Here is a 27,500-nt window from a genome sequence, read left to right as displayed (position 1 = left end):
AATATGTGTTTGTCACTCCCACAAACAGTCGTGTTTTGAAGATCATGTTAATCAAGTAAGAAAAAAAACATTAATTTGATGAAAGAAAATGATATGAAAACAAGAGCACAATCGATAAAAGCCTTTATAGACACATCACCTGCCGAGATCGATATTAATGACGACGTCAATTAAAAAGATAATGATACATTTATTTATCTCTCGTCACCGCCCTTCAAGCGCCAGTGAAAGAGAACATTTCATCTTGTAAATTAAAACGTCAAAGTGATGTGATCTAACGTCACCCTCTCTTAATCTTCCCAGACTTATTCCCCTTCCCCCTTCCCCCGATTCCCCAACGTCCGTCCACCCCAGTCCCCAATCCTCAACCCCTCCTCTTCTTCTTCTTCTTCTTCTTCTTCTTCTTCTTCTTCTTCTTCTTCTTCTTCTTCTTCTTCTTCTTCTTCTTCTTCTTCTTCTTCTTCTTCTCCTCCTCCTCCTCCTCCTCCTCCTCCTCCTCCTCCTCCCCACTCTTACCTTCCCTCCCCTCCCTCTCCCCTCCCCATTCCCCAATCCCTCATCCAATCCAGTCTTCTTTCCCCACCCCAGTCCCCAATACCCCCATCCTCTCTAGAACCCAATCCCCCGTCTACCCCACCCCCCCTGCATATACCCGCAGGGGGGTGACGCAAGCACAAAACAGTGACGTCATAATAGCTCCTGGTATTCTGTTAAAAAAGAAAATCGTATAAAGAAAGTAAAAAAAAGAGGAAATATCCAGAATGAACCGGGTGAAAAGAGAGAAGAAGAAATAAGAAGAATGTGTGATATGTTAATTCGATTTATTTATTTGAATGATTTGATACAACATTAAAATATCAACATTGAAATCTCACCTTAGAAAAAAAATGAATGAAATGTTGAATAGACAAGAACATAATCGAAGAAAAATAAACAGCTGATTCAACAAAAAACATAGCAAGAAAAGCAAAGCATTACACGTCAACATGCTATGATGATACTAAACCTGGCAGCAAAAACATTACAAAAATGGACATTGATGACAAAACTTGATATAACAGAAATGAGGAAAATTCCGCAAAGGAAAATTTTACGCAGACGACCTTTCAGAGGAGAGGGAGGAAGGGGAAGAGAGAGAGAGGGATTAGAAATAGAGAAAGAGAGAGAGATAAAGAGTACGAAAGAGAGAAGTAGAGTAAGGGGAGATAAAAACCACAAAAGGACATAGGAATCACGTGACCATCGACCATAAATAAAGGCGATGCGAGAGTACTTGCTTGCAGCCTCTATCGCACTATGCATATAATGCTGCCTCGGATTTGCATGCATATCTGCGCATCTGGCTGACTGTAAAGGAAGAGCACTTGGAGTCTACACGCAACACAGTTAAGGACAGGCATTTCTGTTAACATTTAAGTATGCACACACACACACACACACACACACACACACACACACACACACACACACACACACACACACACACACACACACACACACACACACACACACACACACACACACACACTCACACACACAGGTACACTCAAATATCACAAATTATCCTTTAAAGAATGAACCGATTTTTTTTTATCAGTGACGTATGAAAATATTATCGACGTTAAAAGAATCTTCAACTTACACGGAAGAACACACAATCTGTGAGTATATTAATGCATGTACACACACAGAATCGTATTTGTGTGCGTGTGAGTGCATTCATTTCCAATTCTAATCTGAAGGAGCTATTGGAAAGAAACTGCTATCGTGCAAAAAAGTCAACATTGATCAAGATGAAATGCGGAAATCCAACACAAAAAGCCTTAAGTCACTTCTGTTTGATAAAAGAAGAAGAAAAAAGATGAATATAAAGGTCAAGGACAAGTTCCAAACATGTCGAGGAAGTTTCCGCTGGTTCCACTGAGTCACCATTTTCGGAGTGCGGATGATAAGAAGTTGTGTTCTACGGGCGGAGTGAGCACGCCCATCCCGTGTAACTGCGGACAGGGAGTCGGTCGTGAGCTTGGGGTAATTTTTTGAGAATTTTGTGATTTTTTTGTATCACTGGGAATTTTTATGATGATGGTTGTAATTTTGGGTTAATGCGAGGTATATTGATTTTTTTCTTTCCTCTTTTTTGTATACTTAGAGCATTTGATAAAACTTGATTTTTGGGATCCCCTAGCGAGATGTATAGTAACCCTTGGATTTTATTTATTAATTTTTATCATTATTATTTTATTTATTTATTTATTATTATTAATTTTTTTTTTGGGGGGGAGTAATCTCTAGGATGGTTTTGGTAACTCCGAGCAAATGAAAAATAACCCTGAGAAAAGAGAAATAGTAACTTTAAGAGAATTTAGAAGAAAAACTACCCATATCCTTGCAAGTCGCGAAGAATCGGCCGGTTGGTATAATTCTACGGTTCCTCGGGGGAATGTGCTTATGGGATTAGAGCCGGTTTCATCTTCCTTATTCGTATGTTTGGATCACGTAGGGGTCGGAGGTCGCATTCTGCAGGTGAGTGTTTATGGGAGGCTAATCGGAGAGGAAGAGCGCTTTTGTGAAGAACAGTGAGTGTAAATTAGAGTAGTAGAACGTAAAGGTCGTTATTATTAGTTGCTCTGTAATTAAAGGCAGCAAATTAGTGGTCATTAGATTTAGTGGAACGAGTTTTTTTCCTTCTCGTTGCAAATAAGTAGACAAACACTCGCATGTGGCGAAGGACAGGTGGCCATGGTCTTTGCAAGCAAGAAGTGCGACCAGTTAGTAAAAGGAAAGTAGGTATAGAGAAGGAAGGCTGTTAGCGGGAAAATATCATAGGGTTACGCGCCAATTTTGGAGCATGCGGAAAGGCGTTACAGATGGCGCGACGTTTGAATTCAAAATTTAAAATGATTTAACCGTGATGTAAGCCAGGGAAACATGCCTCCTTATCTGGAAGGGAAGTGTCCATAGCACAGCTCGACGCTTACGAAATACGGACGCGACGCCTGAGCAATACAGTATCAAGCAACACAAACCCACTCGGATATGCAAAAACACCGAAGCCCACTTACGAGACCCACCTCTCGCCTTCCCCTTCCCTCCCTCCCCCCCCTTCTCCCTCGGAACCACTTTTCAGTAGTTTTTTCTCGCTCTCCTTCTACAATTAAGTGCCTCGCCCAAGAAGTTTCTACCCCCCCTCCCCCCGTTCAACCCCTTCTCCATCGCCCTCCTTTCTCCCCCCTCCTTCCCTTCCCTCTCCCTCACCTCTCGCTCACCGCTCCTTCGCCTCTCCCTCCCCTCCCTTACGCCTCCCCGACCTTCCCCAGAACCCGCCCAACATAGCGTAGCCCCTACCCCCCCCCCTCACACACCCTCCTCCATGTCTTGGAACTACTTCTTCGTGTCCATTCCTTCCTCCTTCCCCTCTAGGCAGCCATCTTGGATTCGGCCTCGAGGAAACCTTATGTATCTTTCCAATTATTTTTATTTATCAATTTTGTGCTATTTATTTATTATGATCATTATTCATTTTTATTTATTTGTTTTTGTACATCTCGATAAAACTTGAAGTTTTCGTTTAAATATTGTCTTTTCTGATGTAATATTCACATACGCACTTCCATGGATCTTTAAATGCCATCTACTACGATGAAAAAGAAGGATGAAGGGCATTCCGTAAAGAGGAAAAAGGGACGTAAAAGATGAAAAACGAAGAAAAGAAATAAGAAAAGGAAGAGAAGAAGCGACGAAGAGAAGATGGCTTTCAGGTGTCATGACAGAATATAGGGCGCCTTCAAGTCGGGCACAAAAATGACCAGTGACTTGTTATTGGTATGTAGGACGCCCCTCCACCCTACTTCTCATACCCCCCCCCCCCCCTCCCCTGGCGATGGGAAAGCCGGGCAGCAAAGGTCGAGATGGGGGGAGGGGAAGGGGGAGGGGATGGGGAGGAGAGTGGGAGAGAAAAGGGGGGGAGATGGGGAAGAAGAGGGGGAGGGGATGGAGGGAGAAGAGGGGGGAGAGATGGGGAGGGGATGGGGGATAGAAGAAGGGGAGGAGATGGATAGGGAAGAGGGGAGGAGATGGAAAGAGAAAAGGCGAGGGGAGGGGGGAGAAGAGGGGGAATGTGAAGGGGTTGAGGGGATTGGTCCTTGAGGTGAATAAGATACATTAAAAAATTAGGGTCGGATATTTCTAACAAATTGATGTCAGAATTATTTTAGAGTTGCTATATGCTATTATAGTAAATAATGGAGTTATTAAGATACTTATCCTTCTAATAAATATATATATAGAAACTGATAGGTATTGCAATAATGAAACATTAAAACGAAGCTATGATAATCGAAAAAATATGATATAGTGAACAGCAACAAAAACGTGAAAAAACACCAACATTGATGGGATGTGCATTTGTGAATTGCGTCATATGATAACGAAAAAAAAATATAAATAACACTCATAACATTGTATCGAGATATAAACTAAATGGTTTGAGCTAAAAAAACAAAAACAAAAAACAGCAGTACCTGAAATAGAAGAAGAAAAAAACCCGTTCAATTGCAAGTTCATGATTGAACAACATGGTCTCTTCTTTCGGTCTCTGTTCAGAAGAGAGGAAATTAGATTGTTCAAAATGAATACAAGAATAAAGAGACACCAAGAAAAAAAATACAATGAAAGAAAGACAGAGAGAAAAAAAATACTACAAATCAGAAAAAAATACAATGAAAGAGAACAAAGACGATAATGAAGAGAAAAGAAAAAATGCAATAAAAGACAGACAGAGAAAAAAAATACGATAATAGAGTGAGAGAAAAAAAGAGAAATACAATACGTAACTGCATTTATTGATGGTGTCGACGTGAAACACCTCGTCCCGTTAGGCCGATGACACAGGTAGTTTGTTCGAGAGCGAAACAGACGGCGTGACGTAGTTCGGTATTTGGTTCCTGCAACGTCAATGAAGAAATGGATCGATGGGGATGAAAAAAAAACATTCGTTGTAATAAAAAGCTGAGACATTCGTTGTAGTAAAAAAAACAGACGCTGTAATAAAAGAACTGAGACATTCGTTGTACAAAAAAACTGAGACAATCGTAATAAAAAATGAGACATTCGTTGTACAAAAAAACTGAGACAATCGTTGTAATAAAAAATGAGACATTCGTTGTAATAAAAAATGAGACATTCGTTGTAATAAAAAACTGAGACATTCGTTGTAATAAAAAGACATTCGTTGTAATAAAAAAACAGACATTCGTTGTAATTAGTTGTGAAATTACTAATTGAATTATCAGTTGGGAAATCTGATCAGTGTTGTCACAAATGTTTAATGTCTAAGACAAAAAATGTAGCACTATGGTAAAGTATTTTGAGGAAAGGGTCATCACATTTGGCATTGTAAGATAGTAAAAACGCACACACACACGCACACGCACACGCACACGCACACGCACACGCACACGCACACGCACACGCACACGCACACGCACACGCACACACACACACACACACACACACACACACACACACACACACACACACACACACACACACACACACACACACACACACACACACACACACACACACACACGGCTCTCAATCCATTTCTCCGTAGACCTCAACTCGTCCTGTATTCAGCGTGTTATTCACCAACGAGGCTTTAATCCCGTGAGCAAACTCGTCGACACTTTAATATATGCAAATCTTCCGCATGGAGGCCGTAGACCTATTATGACATTTCAGGGAAGATGTCTTTCACAATATGCCCGTAAGGATTTCCTCCTATACAAACCTTAGGCTCGGTTAGCTCTTATGGAAGTGGGGATTCCATTATGTCTCTTCTGGTTTGGGTGGAGATAGATAGATATGTATATGTATATATGTATACATGTATATATGTATATTTATATATATATATATATATATATATATATATATATATATATATATATGTATATATGTATATATGTATATGTATATATATATATGTATATATATATAATATACATACATATATATATATATATATAATATACATATATATATATACATATATATATATATATATATATATATATATATATATATATATATATATTATATATATATATATGTATAAATATATATATATATATATATATATATATATATATATATATATATATATATATATATATATGTGTGTGTGTGTGTGTGTGTGTGTGTGTGTGTGTGTGTGTGTGTGTGTGCGTGTGTATGTCTGTGTGTGTGTGTGTGCGTGTGTGTTACTTCCTTTGTTTTTCTCTCTTATGACATTTTTCTCCATCCTTTCTCTTGTTTACATATTACGTTTTGCATTCGAAACATTTGTCATTTTTGCTTTATTCGTTACTCAATGGATTTCCCTCTACCATTACTTCCCTATTTGTCTATTTTATTTTTTTCATCGTTAGTTTATCTCTCATTGTTTTTAATCTCTCATTTTCTTCCTATTTCAGGTACCCAGCCTCGCTCGCTCTCCTGCCCCCCCCCCCTTCCCCCTCCCTCCTTCGGTCGTCAAGGCAGTGTGCAAAGGTAGAGTTGCATCGATATTTTATTTAGGGTGAAAATTACTGTTGGTCTATTCTGAAGCGTATCTGACTCCGCCCCCTCCTTCTCCTTTTCTGGTCATTTTCTCTTCTCCCTTTGGCTCCCCATCATCTTTTTTTCTTTCTTATTTCCTTTATTGTAAATGCTATCTTTATTATTATTATTATTTTTTTTTTTCATTCGTTTAGACGTTCTTGCCTATTCCTGCTCTCTTGTTCATATTGTTTTTTTTCTTGTCTTTGGAACCACTTGTCATTCCTTTTCTATTCGTTATTCAACTGGTTATCCTTCTTATATCGTTATTTCTTTCTTTCTCTCTCTATTGTTTTAATTTTACATCGCTAGATCGATCTCCTTTCTTCGCTCACCCAGTTTATTAACCTCTCTCCTTCCCTTCCTACTTCAGCCTCTCCTTCGCCATTCTTAAAACTAGTTCAGTGACCTAGCGTCGCTCCTTCTCTCCCCCTCCCCCTCGCCGTCCCCTCCCCTCCCCTTCCCGCTATTAAGGCTCCGCCCCTCCCCCTCTTTCTCCTTCAGGCGCCAAGACAATGTGCTTAGGCGGGGCTTTATCGATATTATGATCAGAATAAGAATTATCATAATTTTTGTATTTTTTTTATGTTGCAGCTTCTTTCTTTTGTTCTTTCGCTTTTCTCTATTTCAGCTCTTCCTTTTTGTTCTTACTTTTTTTTCTACCTGTATCTCCTTTTCTTTTTCTCTCTTTTTTTTTCCTCCTTTCCCGGCTTTTCTTCTTCCCACTTATCCTCTTTTGTCTTCCCTCCTTCCCTTTATCCCTTTCCTTTCTTCCTTCCTCTACACTGTCCCATTTCCTCATCTTCTTTCAAGAATTCCGCGATTTTTTTTTTCTCTCTCTCTAACTCCCAAGATCCAGAAATCCTTGTATAGTAAGACCGGAATGAGTGGCATGGCAGGGGGTCTTAGTAGGGGGGAGGAGGAGAGGGGGAAAGGGGGGAAGGTGGAAGAAAGAGAGTAACAAGGAAGGGTGGAGGAAGGGGGAAGAAAGAGAGCAACAAGGAAGGGAGAAGAGAGAGAGCAAGAAGGAAGGGTGGAGGAAGGGAAGAAGGGGGAAGAAAGAGAGCAACAAGGAAGGGTGGAGGAAGGGGGAAGAGAGCAACAAGGAAGGGTGGAGGAAGGGGGAAGAGAGCAACAAGGAAGGGTGGAGGAAGGGGGAAAAGAGCAACAAGGAAGGGTGGAGGAAGGGGGAAGAGAGCAACAAGGAAGGGTGGTGGAAGGGGTAAGAGAGCAACAAGGAAGGGAGAAGAAAGAGGGCAACAAGGAAGGGTGGAGGAAGGAGGAAGAGAGCAACAAGGAAGGGTGGAGGAAGGGGGGGAGGGGGAAGAAAAGAGAGCAACAACGAAAGCTGGGGAAAGGGAGGGGGGGAAGGGGGGAAGGCTAGGGGAGAGAAAAGGAATCCAAGGATGCGGAAAATAGCGATGGCCTTCATGATATTCGCAAACGAAAGACGGCGTCGATGCGTAATATCAGACCGGTTTCAGATTGTCCGCATTCTGACAATTTTTTTCTCTCTCTCTCCCCCCTCTTTCTTTCCTCCTTTTTTTTCACTCGTAATCTCGGGAATCGAACTGCTACTACATCGGTACCCGGCCATCGTCCGATTATCGCAATATATCTCTGTTAATTCAGGAATGTGTCTCGGGTTCCAGGGCGAGCGTTTGTGGGCGAGTCCCGTGCCAGCATCTCGAATAAACAAGGCTAGTCTACGGCGAACACTTGCTTTAAACAATGCAAACTTATTCATCTCTTTTGTTCTTTAATACTTTGAAGATTTTAATTAATGGTTGCGTTGTTGACAAAACAATGTGAATTGTATCTATTGTGTTATTTTTATCACGAAGTTTATGGTGGCTTAAGAATCAGTTGCTCATCCATAGCATATAGAATGAGTTTTTTTTTTCCTCATTTTATACTTCTCATATTCATCAAGAATCTTTATCATTGTCTGTCATATCGATCTCCATAGTAATGCCCCTCCCCACAGTCCCTTTGTTCTTTGTTGTTTTCTCTCATTTTCTTTCTTTTTCGCGTTCTTCCACCTCCTTTACCGCCGTCTTCCCGCCTTCTTCCATTTTCTTTATTTCCTCCTTGTCTTTCACCTCTTCCTTTACTTCCCGCTTTTCTCCTCCTTTCTTCCTATACGCCACTCATGTCTCCACCATCTCATGACATTGTTCTTCCACCTCTTTCTTTTTTCGTTCCTCAACTTTCATTTACCTGCTGTTTCTTCTCTTTTCTTCGTAACCCCCCCCCCCCCCCCGCATCTCCCACTCCTTTTACCATATCTTTTCTCTCCTTTTCTTTCCTTTCCTTCCACCCCTTTCCTATCCCTTCGTACATCATCTACCCCCTTTACCATATTTTTTCTTTCTTCCTTTTCTTTCCTTCCACCTCCTTCCAGCCCCTTTAGACCTTTACCTTTCCTATCCCCATGCGCATCAACCACCTCCTTTACCATATTTTTTCTCTCCCCCTTTTCTTTCCTTTCCTTCTATCTCCTTCCATCCCCTTTCCTATCTCCTCGCACATCATCCACTTCCTTTCATCCCCTCTCCTATCCCCTCTAACATCATCCACCTCCTTTCATCCCCTTTCCTATCCCCTCTAACATCATTCACCTCCTTTCATCCCCTCTAACATCATCCACCTCCTTTACCATAATTTCTTTCCTTTTCTTTCCTTTCCTTCCACCTCCTTCCACCCCCTTGAGACCTTCACCAGACGTCGCGCGGCGCTACACGAGTCGTGTCCCTCAACAATAGCAAAGTCAAACCTCGAGGCGCCTACTAAGTCCAGTTCTCCCCCTGAGGCCCATCAATCCTAATTAGGGACGGACAACTCACCGTTTTTTTTTCGTTTTTTTGTCTTTTTTCATTTTATTTCTCTACAGGGACTCTTGATATAGGGTGTTTTTTTGTCATGTGTTCGGTCTTTATTGGGTATATTGGTGTTCTGTTTCTTTCTCTTTTTTTGTGGATTTGTTTGTTGGTGTTTTTGGTTTGGATTTCTTGCTTGGGTATTTTTTTTCTTTGATTTGTGTTTTCTTTCGGTGGTCATTTTGTCGTCTTTTTGTACGTTTGTTTGTCATTTTTTTGTATTCCTTTCTCGAGCATTTTTGGTATTTTCTTTTCTTTATTGAGTATTTTGGTGTTCTCTTTCGGTGGTCATTTCGCCGTCTTTGCTGGTTGCTCATATTTTCGGTCTCCATCTGTCGGTGAGCTTATTATAAGAGAAAATGAAAAACCTTTTTATACCGTTGATCAGAGTAATTCCTTTGATTGGATGGTACATGATAATGATAAAGCACTTCGCTTCCCCATATGGAATGATAGCCACTTTGCCCCTTCGCTCCCCCCCCCCCCCGTCTCCCTCACAAGCTCACAAAAAAAGTAAAAGAGCAAAGTATATGTACATCAAGTAAAATAACCAAAAATATATACATCACGTATGTTAAATGATATCTCAGGATCATGATAGGCTCTTGGAACTCCATAAAATAGAATCCGTGTTGACATACCAACGGTGTGCGAGGGTGCTTCAGCCTCAGAAGGAGACTCGAGGTTGTTGGTGAAAGGCCACGTGGGCAGAGGGCGTGGCAGTCTGCAGGCGGAGGGCCGTGGGCGGGGGGAAGGAAGGGAAAGAGTAGTAGGGTTACAGGCAGAGAGAAGTGGGGAGGGGGGGGCACAAGGAGGAAGGCGATAAAAAGGGTGAGAGAGAAGAAAGAAGGATGAGCGATGAGGGAGCAGAAAGCAGAGGAACGAAAAAAAAGAAAAGGAAAAAGGATGAGGGAAAGGAAAGAAAGAAAAGAGAGGAGAGAGGGGAAGGAGAGCAGTCATGGGACCCTGGCCTGCTATTTATATAAAACAGGTTACGACCCGTTCCTCTACTAGAACCACCTCCGAGAAGGGGGGGGGGGGCTAGCGGTAGGGGAAGGAGAGGCGGGAGAGAGGAGGCCGTGTCAAAACTAGGGTTCCGGGGGCGCGGCGCAACACAGTGCAAAGCCTGCCGCCAGAGAAATGCGCCAGAAGCCTCCCCCCCAGAGGAGTCATTCTCGCGTCGGGGGGCTCTCGCCGACTCTCTCAGGAGAAAAGAAAATGGCGGCCGGCTGCTTCGGCGTCCGTTCTCAGGCCAATCGTATTTAAGGTTAGGGGGTGGCACCGCGCGCCTCTCGAGGGCTATTGGGTGAGGCGTTATGGGGGCAAATGGGGGGCGGGGGCGAGGGATGTGAGAGGGGTTCTGATTGGTCTTACGGTAAAAGAGAGAAAGAGGAGAAGAAGAAAAAAACGCGGGAAATCCAAAGGCTGCAAAAAAAGGGAACAAAAAGAAAAAAGAAAACCAAACACAATTGCGTAACCTATTAAAAGTCTTAAGGTGCGGTTGGTAAGCAGCATGAATAATACCACCATTAAACTGTGTGAATTATGCGCGATATGAAGAGTTAGAAAGAGGAAAAAAAAGTGAGGAGAGAATCAAGATACGTGGAACCAGTCAGGTAGTGCGATGCGGCGAGTCCCGGTCGGTCAGCGCCGAGCTCAGTCCAGGTCACTGACCAGCTATTTGGTTCTGGGTCACAGGGAAGGGAGAGGCGAAGGGAGGAGGACGAGGAAGGGAGATATGAATGATTTAGAGGAGGGGGGAAATGCGGACTAGACGGACTGGATATTCTGGTCGCGAAAGGAGGACGAAGAACAATATCGATAAATGAATAGAAGCGAAGGGGAAAGCAAGAATGATATGTAGAGAAAGAGAAAAGTCGTAAAAGAAGTTTTTTTTTTATCGGAAACCACTCAAATAAACCTAACAACTCGAAAACAAAAATGGAAATTAACAAGAACCGAAATGACTCACCCTTTGAGTCACAAAATGAAGCTAGACACAGTCATGAGTCATACCCGGCCGCAGATACCATCAGCGGTGTCACGGCATTGACCAACAAGGGAAGATAATTGTAGGCACAGCAGCTCATACCAAGTTCGAGTCATAAGATTCGCCTGGACTCCTACCACTGTGCTGGTACCCTTATAATAAGGCTACGTTACCCAGACCACGTCGCGGTCGCCTCAGCGTGTTTAGTTAATGTTGAGTTTGTGTGTTTATCGTCTTCCAGTTATTTTCCCATAGAACTTTGTGTGCTTTGTCCTTAATACAGTTTACTTTGTTTGTTTACTTTGATTTATCATAATCCTTGCCTGTATGAGGATAATCTCTCGAGCTGTCAGGATCCTGAATATTTTAAATGAGAATATAGCGTATATGCTTAATTTTGGTTCTATTAAGCGAAATGCTTGTTTTCATTTTTAAGCATCATTGTTTAACCATAAATGTGAGTTGTACAACATAGTTCAGCCAAAACAAGTTGTTGCTTTAGAATTTGCATAAATATGCATTCAGGGCAAACCATGAATTAATTCGGCGATGTAAACAATAAAGTGCAAAGAGAAACACGGTGATCAAGTTATCAGCTATCATTCTAATCTAGAGAATAATCGAGCAGATCTTCCACGTGGATTATCTAATTATACCTACCTCCCTTCCTTTACCTGTAGATAAGAAGAGAAAAAAGATTTGTTAGCGTACCCTCATCCCCACCCTTCCCTCCCCCCTTCGAACTCCGTTTTCTCGACGTCTAACCTAACGCCACGTTGCGTCAGTGATACACGTCTTTTCGCACCTCGTGTTCGCGCCCTTTCGTCAAGTCCGCGACGAGATTGTGAGCTTCGTTATGTAAAAAAGGGGGAGGGGCATCAGGTAGATATAGCTATAGGGACAGTTTTTCATTATCGTTGGTGTCCAGATACAGTCGTTTTGCTTGACTTATCGTTATGTTTGATCCTCTTTTCGGCGTTACGCGACTCCTAAGATGCACTTCCGATAAGGTTAACAGCCGAGAGACGTTATATGTATTTTCGATGTGGTTTGCCGAAGCGCGTGTGCGTGTTCTTTCGCTTCCCTAAATCTCTTTTCCATTTAGTTCTTGTCGGAGATACGAACGGATGATGCAACGATCCCTCGCCGCCATCTTGGTACTAAACCACCTTTTAGCAGGCGCGCTCTTTTAACATTCCGGAGTACCAGTAGAGTGGACGGAGTAAAGAACAACTTTGCGAACGTGTAGCTCGCGTGTGCATATAAATGATCGCCGGACTTTAAAAACGGCCGCGATCCTATTAACCTTGCGGTCGCGGGTGTCTCGTGTCGGCAGCCGTTGGAGCAGGCTTGCCAACGCACATGGTCAGCCTGGCACAGCGACGTTCAGTTCAAATTCAAATGTTTATTCGTAAAGCCATACAAAGCGGTATAATTTTACTCTTAGGCAATATAGATTGAAATGTGTGCATTAAAAACATGAAATCACAAACAGAAACACAGGGCTCCGTTCTCGCATAATGATTGCTGCTATTACAAACTCTAGATAATCAAAGACAAAATGTAAATGATAATAATAAAAAATACATCAAGAAAGAAACGGAACATCTATTCTCTCGCACGTGATAGTAAATATGTTTAGCGAACGAGGCCAGAAGGAAGGACAGGCAACCCCCTTTGCGTAAATAATGGGATGAAATACGAGCGCCAGACGAGCATCATTACCCTCGTCCTGTAAGTAAAGGAGACTAAGGATAGCATTGTGTTCGCGCGATACCGCCGTCTTCCGGGCATTTATCAAATTTATCAAGGGCTGTGCGAAATTATCAGGCTCTCGGGTCTTATACTTCGTTCAGGGCCGTAATTCAGGGTTAGATTAGAAGGAATCCGCGCCGAGGAAGGACTTTGAACGAAGAGATATCGGATTTTGGGGAATAAATCGCTCTCTCGGTCGAGGAAAATCGCTTGAGCTCAGCCGTACGATTAGTATTCTTCTCAACTTGGCATTTGCATATGTATCACTAAATTGTATTGGTTTGTTTGTCTTTTTTCTACGTAATATATATTTTTTTATTCTTTTGTATTTGGTAGATACGATTACGACTGATTTCTAAACCTCTGAAACAAGGTCAGATGTCATTATAGTTTATACGCGCTTGGAGCAATTGCATGACCTTGTGTGCTCTTGAACTGGTTTGACCTTATTTACCAAATGGCAAAAACAGTCATTTGGATGACCCAGCTCCGTTGCCTCCGTTACTTCCTGATCTCCTTCGGAATTATCTTAAGGTCTGCCTAAATGAATACACACACACACACACACACACACACACACACACACACACACACACACACACACACACACACACACACACACACACACACACACACACACACACACACACATATATATATATATATATATATATATATATATATATATTTATAATTTATATGTATATATATATATATTTATAATATATATATATATATATATATATATATATATATATTTATATATACATTTATATTTATATATGTGTACATGGTGATTGTCTTGTGTATCCATATGTATACATACAGACAAGTATAGATAGAAAGGTAGACAGATAGATATATAGATACCCTGATACATATGCATACTATATACATACGTATACTGTATACATAGCTACGTATATACATACATACATATGCACTTACATACATAAATACGCACATACGTATATACATGTATACATACATACATACCCGCATATATAAACCCATACATGCATCCAGAAAGAGAGGGACAGACAGGCAAACCGAAACATTTCATACACCCACCCATACAGTTACAAACGTACATAATAACATCCAGAAAAATGTAAACGCCCCCAATAAACGGAGAGAGAGACGGAAGACAAAGAAAAGTTACTACAAAAGTACATAATAACAGAAAAATGTAATCACCCCCAATAAACGGATGGAGAGAAGAAAGACAAAAAAGGGAATACAAAAATACATAATAACACTTAGAAAAATGTAAACACCCCCAATAAACGGATGGAGAGACAAAAAACTGAACACAAAAATACATAATAACACCCAGAAAATGTAAACATACCCAATAAACGGATGGAGAGAAGGAAGACCAAAAAAAAAAAAGTGAAAAAGAGTGCAATCAGTCACGTCACACTATCCGGTCGCCCCTGGTGCCCCATTCGTCAAGCCCCCTGCGTTGCACATGACACAACTCACCCCCCTGATAACCCTCATCCCCGGGGGACCTGATCCTGCTACTTAGTACTCTGAATGGTGCCTAACCAAGGGGGGCAAATGGACAAATTTATGCAACTATGTTATATGTAGAGACTTATAGCGGAAAATATTTTTTTTTTTTTGAGTATGTAAATTAGTATATTCATATAAGATAGTGTATGATAAAAAATATGATGATATTAAAAGCGGGGTCAAATAAGTGTTCAGATCATTGGTAATAATAAATGTATCACACGGTCATTTGTTCCTTTCGAGCGACATGCAGGAGACATCTTTCTCTTTTCGCTGCACAGACAAAGTCGTTAAATCAAGGAGTAAAAAAAAATATTGCGACTTCGACATGCCCTTTGGACTCTGTTGAGAACCTCCCCGCCTTCATTTCTCCAGCTCTCCTCTTCTCTCCGTTCTTCCCTTCCCCTTTTATTCCCGTCCTTCTTCCTCTTTATGTTCTTATCGACTCCTGGTCATTCCTTCGTTCCCGCTTGCTTTGTTCTTACCCAATCCCTTTCATTCTCTCTCCTCCATCCTTCTTATATCCTCCTCTCCTCCCCCAGATTCTCCCCCTGACCCTTTTACCCCCCCCCCCCCCCCAAGATCATGCATCGTGATAACATGTCGTAACATGTCCAAGGACCGTGGCTTGTCCATTGCGTTACGGTAAAGACAGTTTCGAAGGCCGGTGTGACAGTGGGTGTTGTAGCTGGGGGTAGAGGGGCGTGGGTGGGGGCCGTTGGTGTACTGGGGGAGGCGGGGGAGGGGGGGGGTACGTGAAACAGGAATGGGGATTGACGAAGGAGAAAAAAAGAGGTCGGAGACGATAGAAGAATAACTGAGTAAAAGAAACAGCTTGGCGATAACAAAGATGTGATAAATAACACGTAGATGTAAAGATGAAGGATAATAAGAATAAAATTAAGAACAAGTAGGAGTTAAAGGATAACGATAATAATAATAATAATAATGATAATGATAATAATGATGATTATGAGGATGATAATAATGATACTACTACTAATAATGATAATATAGGATCAGAGAAGGCATTGGGAAGGATGATAAAAGGGCCGGGCGGAGAACGAGGGCGAGGGCGACGGCGCGTGAAGGAGGAACAATTGTCAAAGCGGGCGGGATTAATGGCAGTCCTACTCGATGATTTTTCAGTTCCATGATCTGAATTCATAAACACGCGCTGTTGTCTCTCCTCCTCTTTATCATGGCGATTAATTAAGACCAGATATCGTCCTATCTCTTCACTTGAGTGTGTCTCCTTCACTGCTTTATCCTCGCTGTCTCAGTCTGAACTCTTGCTCACCCATGGTGTCTCACCCTTGCGTCTCATACTTGGCGTCTCACTCGTGGCGTGTCACCCGTGCGTCTCACCCTTGGCGTCTCATCCTTGGCGTCTCACTCTTGGCATCTCACCCTTGGCGTCTCACCCTTGGCATCTCACCCTTGCGTCTCACCCTTGGCATCTCATCCTTGCATCTCATCCTTGCGTCTCACCCTTGCGTCTTATCCTTTCGTCTCACCCTTGGCGTCTCATCCTTGCGTCTCACCCTTGGCATCTCACCCTTGGCGTCTCACCTGTGGCATCTCACCCTTGCGTCTCACCCTTGGCATCTCACCCTTGGCATCTCACCCTTGGCATCTCACCCTTGCGTCTCACCCTTGGCGTCTCATCCTTGCGTCTCACCCTTGGCATCTCACCCTCGGTTAAGTAGATATCTCCCGACACACCTTGAGCCACCTTGTAATCGTGTAATTATATGCTTCCTCAGCTTTCTGAATGCAGTCCTGTAGCGGGATCTCTCCCTTCCAGTTTTTTTTCTGCTTTTTGTTTGCCTTCCCTTCCCCCCCTCCCCCTTTTTTTAGCATCAAGAACCTTTGTGCTCGCTTCCCGACTTGTTGGTTCAATAATCTTAATCTCTCTCTTTCTCTCTCTCTTTCTCTTTCTCTCTCTCTCTCTCTCTCTCTCTCTCTCTCTCTCTCTCTCTCTCTCTCTCTCTCGCTCTCTCTCTCTCTTTCTCTCTCTCTCGCTTTCGCTCTCTCTCTCTCTCTCTCTCGCTTTTGCTCTCTCTCTCTCTTTCTCTCTCGCTTACGCGCTCTCTGTCTCTCTCGCTCTCTCGCGCGCTCTCTCTCTCTCTCTCTCTTCTTTTTCTATTAATCTATATATATCTCGCTTTTACTCTGCTTCTCCCTTCCTCACTCAATCCCTCTCCCCTTCCCTCCTTCCTTCCCTCTCCCCCTCCCTCCTTACCTCCCTCTCCCCCTCCCTCCTTCCCTCCCTCTCCCACTCCCTCCTTCCCTCTCTATCAGCTCTCATAGTCGCTCCCCAAAACCAAGCGCCCTTGCTTACCGGTAACACCTCGAGGCCGCCCGCTAACGTATAATTCACAGAGGCCGCCCGCCGCCATGTCCATAATCACAGGAGAACGACGGGAGATGATACGCATAATAAGAGAAATAAAGAACAAGAAAGAAAAAAAAGGAAGAAAGTCTGAATTGTCCCGCTATAAGGATGTCATAGGGAGGGAAAAAAGGGGCCCCAGGCATGACATGACACGCCTCATTTGCGCCCGTGTCAACTCGGCCATTGTCAGGCGACGTGTACCTCCCGCCTGAACGTACTTGTGAGACTCGACACCTGCATCGCGGCTTAATGGGACGAGTGTGTCCAGCTTGAGTGCGTGCAAGTGCAAGATGCAAGCGCTGGATCGAGATGTAAAGTAGGTTGCAACTCCTTAACCCTCTCTCACCCGCTTCGTCTGTGCGAGTGCAAATTAGTGGGTATGATTTACAGGTCACAGGGAAAGATCCAGGAGGGAATTTAAGTTTTTTTTTCTTCATTAATCATTTTTCTACGTGGGATGTTTAAGTAATATATACGAAGCTTGCTCTTTTTTTCTTATCATTACTTGTTATCATTACTTGTTGTTAACTTTTTATATATAATATTTAAGAAATATATCTAAAATCGTTTTTTAAGGCTTAGAAGAAAATATAGAAATTTTAAGCAAAGCCGAAGCTTCTCTCAAACCATATACAATATCACAAAAACAAAAACAAAGGCAAGAATATAAATAAACGCAAACAAGGAAACAAACAATAATACCAAGAAGCTCCTCTCAAAATCCGACCTTCCTTTCCCCCCCAATTTGGGCTTTCTCGACGCCATTATATCCACGCAGCGGGGGGCCTCGTCAAGGGCGACTTTCATAACACAATGAATTAAGGCTGAGCGATCGCCCCATCACCGTATGAATTATGGTCTCGGGTCTTCGGTCTTCGGTCTTCGGTCCGGGCGGCGTGTGGCCCGGTCTTCCCCGTTTCTGGACCGTTTTGCGTCGTGTCAGTCGCGCCCCGTCGCTGCGCCTTTGAAGTTTTATGGGCTAATGAAGCTCGAAATCAATTATGGGAGCGCGGGTCTTCGGGTGTTCGCAAAGGGTAGCGTGGGAGGGGGGGGGTATACTGTGAGAATGGTAACGCGGAAAAAAAGAAAAGGGGAAAAGAAAAGAATAAAAGTAAGAAAAGGGGAAAAAAGAGAAAATATACAGTACACACACACACACACACACACACACACACACACACACACACACACACACACACACACACACACACACACACACACACACACACACACACACACACACACACACACACACACACACACACACACACACACACACACACACACACACACACACACACACACACACACACACACACACACACACACACACACACACACACACATACATGTACGCATACAACATATGCAAGCACTATATTTCTTGTCAGGTTTATGGAGTTTTCATTTAGGAGCATTGTGTATTCTTGTAATCATTTATATATCATTATCTGGATAAGCGCAATATCTGTAATTGTTATTGTTATCAGTAACCGTAGTGTCACCAACATAATGTAAAGTAAGTTATGAACAATGATTTAATTCAACAAATATTTTCAGTATTATGATCGCCATTAATTCTCTTATAGATTTAGTACATGATGCGTTACAGACTCTTACAACCACTAACATCTCCGGATCCAAATTCAAAATTCAAAAATGCGTACCAGGATCATTTGCAATCCTTGTTCAACATGGTTTTCCACACGTTGCTCCTACCCCCCCCCTCCCCGCCGTCCCCCACCCCACACCCGCACGCCTGCCCTTTTAAGATCAGGGTGCGTTGTATCGCTATGCAATATTTATTTTATCAGGCCGACAAATCATTTTCTGCAAGAATGTTATCTGCCACCTGTCAATCACACGCGAGGGCAGGTGCAATATCAACGCCCGTAGAAAAGGCGAGGCAACTGGCTGACACCTTGTTAACATGTACACGAAGCTACATACCAGTGCGGGCTTTTTTCTGATAAAATAATATATACATTCATTAAAAAGGGGCGGGGGAGGAAGGAAATGACTTTCGAGAAATGGGGGGAAATTTGCTTTGGATATTAGGAGGAGAGAAAACAGAGGTTTGAGAAATATAAAAAGATGCGAGACAGAAAACGGTCATTTTTTCCCGATTGTTGTCAGGAGCATCTGTTGTGTTTTAAGAAAATATCGATATCCTATCAGACAGAGACAGAGACAAACAAAGAGAAAATGAAAAAGGGATAAAAAAGGATACAAGAGGAGAGAAAAAAAATGAACGGAAGATTCTTTTTTCTCTCGCTCCCCGCGTGTGTTGCCCTCCACCAGTCAGCAAGCAATCGTTCTCCCTCGGCGTCGCGTCGTAAGCAGCGAGACCAGCGATAGTAACCCTCATACGGCGCTCTCCCGGGGGTGTCCGCAGGGCTATCCTTCTCGCTCCGCCGGCACGTAAGGATAACAGCTTGCTTGTCCGCTCTTTGTCGTCTAGATTGGACGCTGCAGACACCGGCTCGTCCGTCTGGTTGGAACTGTTTGGGTAATGGCGCCAACGCTTTAGGTAGAGTGTGTGAGATGTTGTCTGGGATCTGTAATGAGCTGCTTGGGACTTTGTGTGCGGGGTCGGGTGTTGGAAGGAGGCTGTCGGTTTTGTAATAGTCATAGTCTTTGATGTTTTTTTTTGTATCAGTTTGTTTCTAAAGGAAGATTCCGCGTTTACTCCTCTACACACACACGCACACGCACACGCACACGCACTCAAGCACTCACGCACACACACACACACACACACACACACACACACACACACACACACACACACACACACACACACACACACACACACACACACACACACACACACACACACACACACACACACAAGCACACACACACACACACATACACACACACACACATACACAAGCACACACACACACACACACACACACACACACACACACACACACACACACACACACACACACACACACACACACACACACAAGCACACACACGCACCTGTATACACAAAAAGACGTAAGAAATGCATCTTTGTCTTACATGCGCATACAGACACAAACCACGTGTAGTTATTGCAAATGATTATTTAATCTAATGTACTAATTATTATCCAGAAGAAATATTCAACTGGAAATGTTTATTCAATAGCATTATCAAAGCCCTTTTGTTTCTGATTGCAATAGAGACGATTATTTAGCCTTGAGCCACACCCCCGGATACGAATATGTTTAATAACAAGACGATCCCGTTATCAAAAAAATACACAAAAATTCGACGAATGACGTTTCGATTCAGGATACTTTCGCCATGACTTTTCTATAGGTGTAATTTGAAGAGAAAATTTAATAAGAAAACACTTTAGATTCCCACTCCCGAAACATGAATGTTGATAAACCGTTTCAATTTCGACATTCAATACAAATCAGAACATTTCTTCCACAATGAATTCCCTCACAGGTGTAACTTAGAGAAGAAAAAATAGAACTCTAGGTTCAATACAGTTCAGGACTTCACTTTCACATTACGGATTCACTTCAGGTCTCTCTTTCTCTGTCTGTCAGTCTCTGTCTCTGTCTCTCTCTTCTCTCTCTCTGTCTCTGTCTCTCTCTCTCTCTCTCTCTCTCTCTCTCTCTCTCTCTCTCTCTCTCTCTCTCGCTCTCTCTCTCTCTCTCGCTCTCTCTCTCTCTCTCGCTCTCTCTCTCTCTCTCTCTCTCTCCCTCCCTCTCTCTCTCTCTCTCTCTCTCCCATCTTTCTCCCTCTCCCTCTTTCCCCATCTCTCTCTCTCTCTCTCTCTCACTCCCTCCCTCCCTCTCCCTCCCTCCCTCCCTCCTTCCCTCCCTCCCTCCCTCCCTCCCTCCCTCTCTCTCTCACTCTCCCTCTTCCCCATCCTCTCCCTCTCTCCCCCCCCCATCTCTCCATCTCTCTCTCTCTCTCTCTCTCTCTCTCTCTCTCTCTCTCTCTCTCTCTCTCTCTCTCTCTCTCTCTCTCTCTCTCTCTCTCTCTCTCTCTCTCTCTCTCTCTCTCTCTCTCTATGAAGCAACGGTAATCCAGTGCTCCTGTATGCTTCACACGACGACCCTGAACGACTCCATCTCCAGATCACAACCGCTACAACGGTTGCATACGTTTTAATAGAATGTAAAACCAGATTCCTCGGTATCCGTTAGCGGTCCTTGTCACTGACACTTTGGGCAGATATTTGGAGATTGGAGAAACTAATGATGAATTGTTCTATTTATGATTTTTGAAGGAATGGTATATGGTTATTATTTTTTCATATTTTAGACATTCCCTTTAGTATGATGTATCAAGATGTATCATTAGAAATTAATCATGAATTGTTCTATCTATGATCTTTGGAGGATGTATGTTTTCTTCATATTTTAGATACTCTTTTTACTGTTGTTAGCCCGCAAGGAAGGCTGCCTCCTTGCTTTATAGTCACCTGGACCTTGTAGGACCCCCGCGCGGAAGCCATAAAAAAGTGAAGATCTGACACATTGATATTGGAACGTCAGTAAAGTCGAAGCAACACCTCACCCTCGACCCTTAGCCCCCTTTTTTCTTCGCTGTATTATAAATCAGCTTCGTTTCCCTACGCACCTTTATTCTTCGCCGCTGCTTTTCGTAACTATGATTTATCGGTGTCTCCTTTCCCGGGTTGGCGTTTCCTTTTTTGACATTGCGTCTTCGTTCATCTGGGGAAGTCCCGAGTGTGTAATTTCTGTATTTTTTCTCTCCTTTTCTTTATTACTGTTTATTCTTATTGTCTCTAGTTGAATACCTATTCGGCTTGTCATATTTTTTTTATTTATTTATCATTCACGATTTTAAATTCATGTATACTGCAATTACTATACTGTTTACCCCTCTTTACGGTTATATAGTTTCATTACATAGTCCGTTTCTTTTTTCATCTGATAACCGACGCCTTTCATCTCCATATTCCTCTTCGCACCCTTTTATCAGACCTACCACTCCCTTCCTTGCATTATTTATCCCCTCTCTCCTTCCATAACTCCTGAAGCCCAGCCTCTTGTCAGCGAGCCACAACACCCCCAAGGAACCAAGATGGAGGAGTCACGTCTTGCTTCAAAAATGGGAAGGAAGGAAAGATGTTAAATTCTCCTTCGGATTTCTCTCTCTCTCTTTCTCCTCTTGGTCCTTTTTCCGCGTCTCTTTCTTGGTTCCTTCTCCTCCGCCCTCTGTCCCGCACGACTTCCATCTTGATAACGTCTTCGCTGTGAGGAGAAATTTCCTTTGCTGTTATCTTGGTTACTCGAGTGTGTGTGTCCCGTGTCGACGTGTGTTCACAGCTCTGCGTCCGTGAATGGGAGTGTGTGTGTGTGTGTGTGTGTGTGTGTGTGTGTGTGTGTGTGTGTGTGTGTGTGTGTGTGTGTTTATGCGTTTGTATTTGCGGATTTTGTGTTAGCCATTTTTTTTGCATATCCTAGTTGCAAAATATTATATACAAAAAATATACAAATACACAAAGATAAAAAACAAACTCACGGAGAAATAAAGAGAGCGAAAAAACGGATATAAGAAACCCTTATCGATATACGCTATCAAAGCAGGCTTGCCAACCCTTCCGCCCCAAGCACGACCTCCAATTTTACGTCTCCATTACGATCATTTAACTAATTGTTTGGAGTCTGCAGGCGATAAAAAATACTTCTACAAAACGCGAGAACAATGCGTAGTATCACAGCGGGGCGGGGCGAATAGGGGGACGATTTTCAATTGTCGGGGTAAGAAAGATTCCTGTGATAACTTTTTAAGATTTTATTTACTTGAAGGGGTTAAAGTTGATTTTTTAATATCGCTGGCTAGGGAGGAGCGCGAAGGCCAGCGATTTTGCGTCAAAATGATAATAATGATAATGATGATAAATTTTATGTAATATTTTGTGAAATTTTTATTTTATATGCATTTCGGGTTATTATGTATTTCATTCGTTATCTTCTTTAAAAAGAAAAAAAAATAGTAAAAACATTACGGTCGAAACAAGAAAAGAAAAATCTAAAAAAAATAATGCTTTTTTTTTCTTTAGTCTGGATAAGCAGGGACTAATTAACATTCGTTCTGAAAAATAGTCACGAGCACTGAGAGTTTCTTAAGTAAATATGTTTAAACTTTAGTGCGTCCGTACGTGTTATCTGAAGGAGAGGAAAAAGGCGAGGATGCGAAGTTACGATACATACCCGCACACACATAGGGATACATGTACGCGCACATATACATATGCACACGCACACATGTGCACACGCACACATGCGCACACGCACACACGCACACGCACACGCACAGGCACACGCACACGCACACACACACACACACACACACACACACACACACACACACACACACACACACACACACACACACACAAGCTTGCTCACAAAGGGAATAATAAAAAAAAAACACGAAGGAAGGTAGATAAATCCCTAGATGCCGTAGTAAATATAGATATCAGAACGCATTCACAAGGAGATAAAACGATGAGAAATCACAACACCCATAAACACACATGTACAAATCAGTCAAGTCAGACCTAAACAAGCCTCCATTGCACGTTGCAACCCATATCTCTCCCCATTGCTTGTGCACGACAGTCCGGAGACGTAGCATATAATCAGGTACCCTCCCTCGTCTAATTTTAATGAATCTGTCGCAGTAATTCAAAGAAAGAAACCCGTTCTCTATCGAAGGGACCCAAAAACTAGCTTTTAATCGGACGCTCAAGAATACAATAAATGGGTTGCGGTCAACAGGGGCAAACCGGGTTGGAGTCGGGACTGAATCGGCAACAAGAATAATGTCGGAATCGGGGTGTAGTGGGGGGTGGGAGGAGGGAGGGGGGTATAAGGAAAGGGTGGGGAAGTTGCGGGGAAGGTGGATGGGGTAGGGTGGTGTTGGGGGGAAGGGTAAGGGATGGGGGGGGTGAGGTTATCTAGAGGGGTGTGTGGGGTAGAAGGGTAGGGTTGGACGGAAGGGACAAGGGTGTAGGGTTGGAAGGAGAGGGTAAGAGATGGGAGGGAAGGGGTAAGGGATAGGGTGGGAGGGAAGTGGTAATGGAGGAGGTAGGTAGGGTTGCAAGGTAAGGGGATGAGGTTGTAAGGAAGACGTGAAGTTTAGGGTTGGAGATAATTGAGTGTGAAGTGTAGTATAAGGGTGTAGTTGGATTGAAGGTTTAAGGGGGTATAAGGGCAGGTTTGGAGGGAAGGAGTAAGGGGGTATAAGGGCAGGTTTGGAGGGAAGGAGTAAGGGGGTATAAGGGCAGGTTTGGAGGGAAGGAGTAAGGGGGTATAAGGGCAGGTTTGGAAGGAAGGAACTGGGTTGGAGGGAAGAGTAAGGGATGGGAATGTATGAAGAGAGCAGGTTGAGTGGCGTCGGTAAAGTATGAGGGAATCAGATAAGGGAGGGGGAGTATGGGGAAGGAGTAGGTAGGGTTGCAAGGGGTGGGGGAGAGTCTAGGGGAGTATGAGTGGGTGGCCTTGGGTATGGGGGGGGGGGAGCAGTTGTGATAAATGATCCTTCTACATCCTTCGCTGATGTAGATCGTGTCTGTCTTGTATATAGATGCTCTGAATTCTCCAATGAAGACTAAATCAACGATAACAACAAGAAAACATACATCATGCATATAGATACATAAAAACATAAAATAAAGGTGCAGGTGTAACAAGTTGAAATAAATAGCGCAATAGAAACAACGCCATAATAACGACACAAGAGTAACGACAAAGCTTATCTGGAATACAGCCTTCATAAATCAGTCCGGCGCTTTCCTTAAGAAGAAAATTAATAAGAAAGAAAGAAAGAAATACCAAACGAAGGAAGACAAGAAGAAAAAAAAAAGCTTAAAACCAGCCCTGCGCTTCCATTAAGAAGAACGTTAATAAGAAAGAAATACCAAACGAAGCGAGACAAGAAAAAAGTTTAAAATAAAGTTTAAAACGAAGGAACGAAGCCTAATCAAAAGTAAACAGTAAGAAGAAATAAACGAAGAAAATTATGAAAAAAGAAGAAGGAAAAAGAAAGAAATCTCCGGACTTCCCAGCATCCGTCCCAGTGACTATTGGTATCATGACTTTCAGATACCAAATCAAAAGCCTATTGTCTTCTGTCCGCCTTCTGTACATCACTACGGGAGGCTTTGCTGATTTCCCCCTCCCCTCTCCCCCTTACCCAGTACCCTATACCCCCTCCCTATTACCCCTTGCCCCATACTCCTAAATCCCAATCGCGTGATAGAGGGTGATCAACGAGCTAATTACATTGATGATCTAATGACCCGAGACGTTCTTGCCATTTCTTGGGGACACTTCATCTCCGGGCCTGATAATGCTTTCAAGTGCGTGTTGTCAAGGGTACCGAGGAGAGGCATTCTTGTGGAGATAAGAAGAAAAACAAAAACATTTTTCGGTTGTTTTATTGTGGGATGGATTACTACTTTGTGTGCTGGCAAATGGCCAAGTAGATTGTTGACATCCTTTGCGTCCTAGTTTGATAAGTTGCCAATTTCATTCTTTGTTTGTGTGCTTCTACGTGGAATGTAGAAAAGGATATTTAAAAAAGGATCTAACGACATTTACAATTCTCTTGATTTTAACCTTTATCGTTCAAATCATAACTCAACTTATCGAGAAGTCAAACGCAACCTCATAAAAATGATGCTTAAAAAAAAAATTACTGCCATCTTACCATCAATATAGAGTGACTTCCTCATTAACCTCATTCCCGCGGAGGTGCACGGCCGCTAGAGGTGGAGTTACCCTGGGGCAAATTAACCCTTGTGTCACACTCGTAAATCAGAAGCATCTAGGTGTGTCTCGTACATGCTGATCGGTATAAATTGATAATTATAGGTAGGTGAGGTGATGGATAGATTTATTATATGTTTGATATAATATATGAGAAATGGATGTACGTGTGTGTGTGTGTGTGTGTGTGTGTGTGTGTGTGTGTGTGTGTGTGTGTGTGTGTGTGTGTGTGTGTGTGTGTGTGTGTGTATGTGTGTATTATCACTTTCTAGATACTTATCAATATATTGATTGTACAATGATTAAGTATGAAGGGAAGTTAGGTATATTTTTTATTTGTTTAATGCTCGCGTGGACAATCTGATAATCCGGTCCACTGCTCATCTATTATTAATTTCATTATTTACAGGTCGAAACATCCAATGTCATTTTTTTCCTATAACAACCCCCCCAAAAAAAAAGTACGAACAACTAATTCTAAATTGAAAACCCGAGCGATTAATATTTTAGATTCTTATGTTATTTTCACACACCCATTTCCAGGAATACTTTCTCACTGGTGTTTTTTTTCATGACTGGTTTTCTAGGATATAAGAAAAATAAAAAGAGCTTTCATAAAGAAAACATATGCAACATAGTGTAGCAACTTGTCGGGATCCACATTAGCAGTCCGACTCATTTCCTTTCGTTCACCTAGGTATCAATAACAATGCTCATTACGCTTTAAAAATAACAATTTTGACACATAACATGGTCGGTATATACACGCCTGTAACCGGTAAATGGGAATTTAGTACAGCAAACGGTTGTGGCACATTTTAGGCGGGAAACCTGTTCTTACCAGTCCTCCCGGGGTTTCCATGTTTATACTGGGAAAATTTTGTTATCCATTTAATAGTAAAACCCTTTGAGGATGTTTGTGCCTATTGCTGTTATTGCTCCATGTGAAAAGGTTATATATGTACGAAAATAAAATAAAAAAACAAGCAAAATCGGGAATTGGTAGATAAAACTAGTTATCATTCACTATTTTTATTCTTTATTATTTTTTATCCTTGTATAAAGTGATGTTTTGTACATGAGGCTAAATCTCACATTTATAAGCCTTAATTCGTTATGATGTCAATAACATTAGCAGAGGTATTATTATTGCAAGGGCTAGCACTCTCAATATCATTATCATTATACCATCATCGTCATTATTATCATCATTATCATCTTCGTCACCGTCATCACCGTTATGCAAATGATGATTACAATAAATGATAACGAAAAAACATCATATACATTATTTTGTTATTTTTTATAATCTATGTGACCGTTCAAAGCATAACTGTTCAAAGCAGCCTTTTTTCTCATGTTCGCTGTGTTCAGTAGATCATATGCAGGATAAATGTTTTACACACGATTCGAAAAAAACTCAAATCTTTCTTTTTCCTCTTCTTCTTTTCGTAAATCGTGTATTGTTCTTTCCTCATTTCTTGTATCGTTTCTTTATTACCTTGAAGATTTCTCATCACAAACGGCCTGCGAGGGATGCAAAGGATATCATTCCTTCAGTAAAGAAACACCAAAGGCTGTTTTAGGAAGAGTTGAGACTA

General features: G+C 42.3%; 1 protein-coding gene across 2 annotated transcripts in view; it reads left to right on the top strand.

Moving 5' to 3' along the window:
- Positions 1-27,500, top strand: part of LOC113805355 (uncharacterized) — a 146,995-nt gene that overhangs the window by 63,903 nt on the left and 55,592 nt on the right. The window contains exon 3 of one of the 2 annotated variants that reach the window (XM_070130406.1): positions 6,477-6,552. The exons of the other annotated variant lie outside the window; for it this stretch is intronic. The gene's annotated coding sequence lies outside the window, so the exon portion shown is untranslated. The remainder of the gene's footprint in view (positions 1-6,476; positions 6,553-27,500) is intronic. 2 annotated transcript variants of the gene reach the window in all.

The sequence above is a fragment of the Penaeus vannamei genome, chromosome 2, assembly GCF_042767895.1.
Source record: "Penaeus vannamei isolate JL-2024 chromosome 2, ASM4276789v1, whole genome shotgun sequence".
In the NCBI taxonomy this organism is placed as follows: Eukaryota; Metazoa; Arthropoda; class Malacostraca; order Decapoda; family Penaeidae; genus Penaeus; species Penaeus vannamei.
This window is presented reverse-complemented; position numbering and strand designations above follow the sequence as displayed.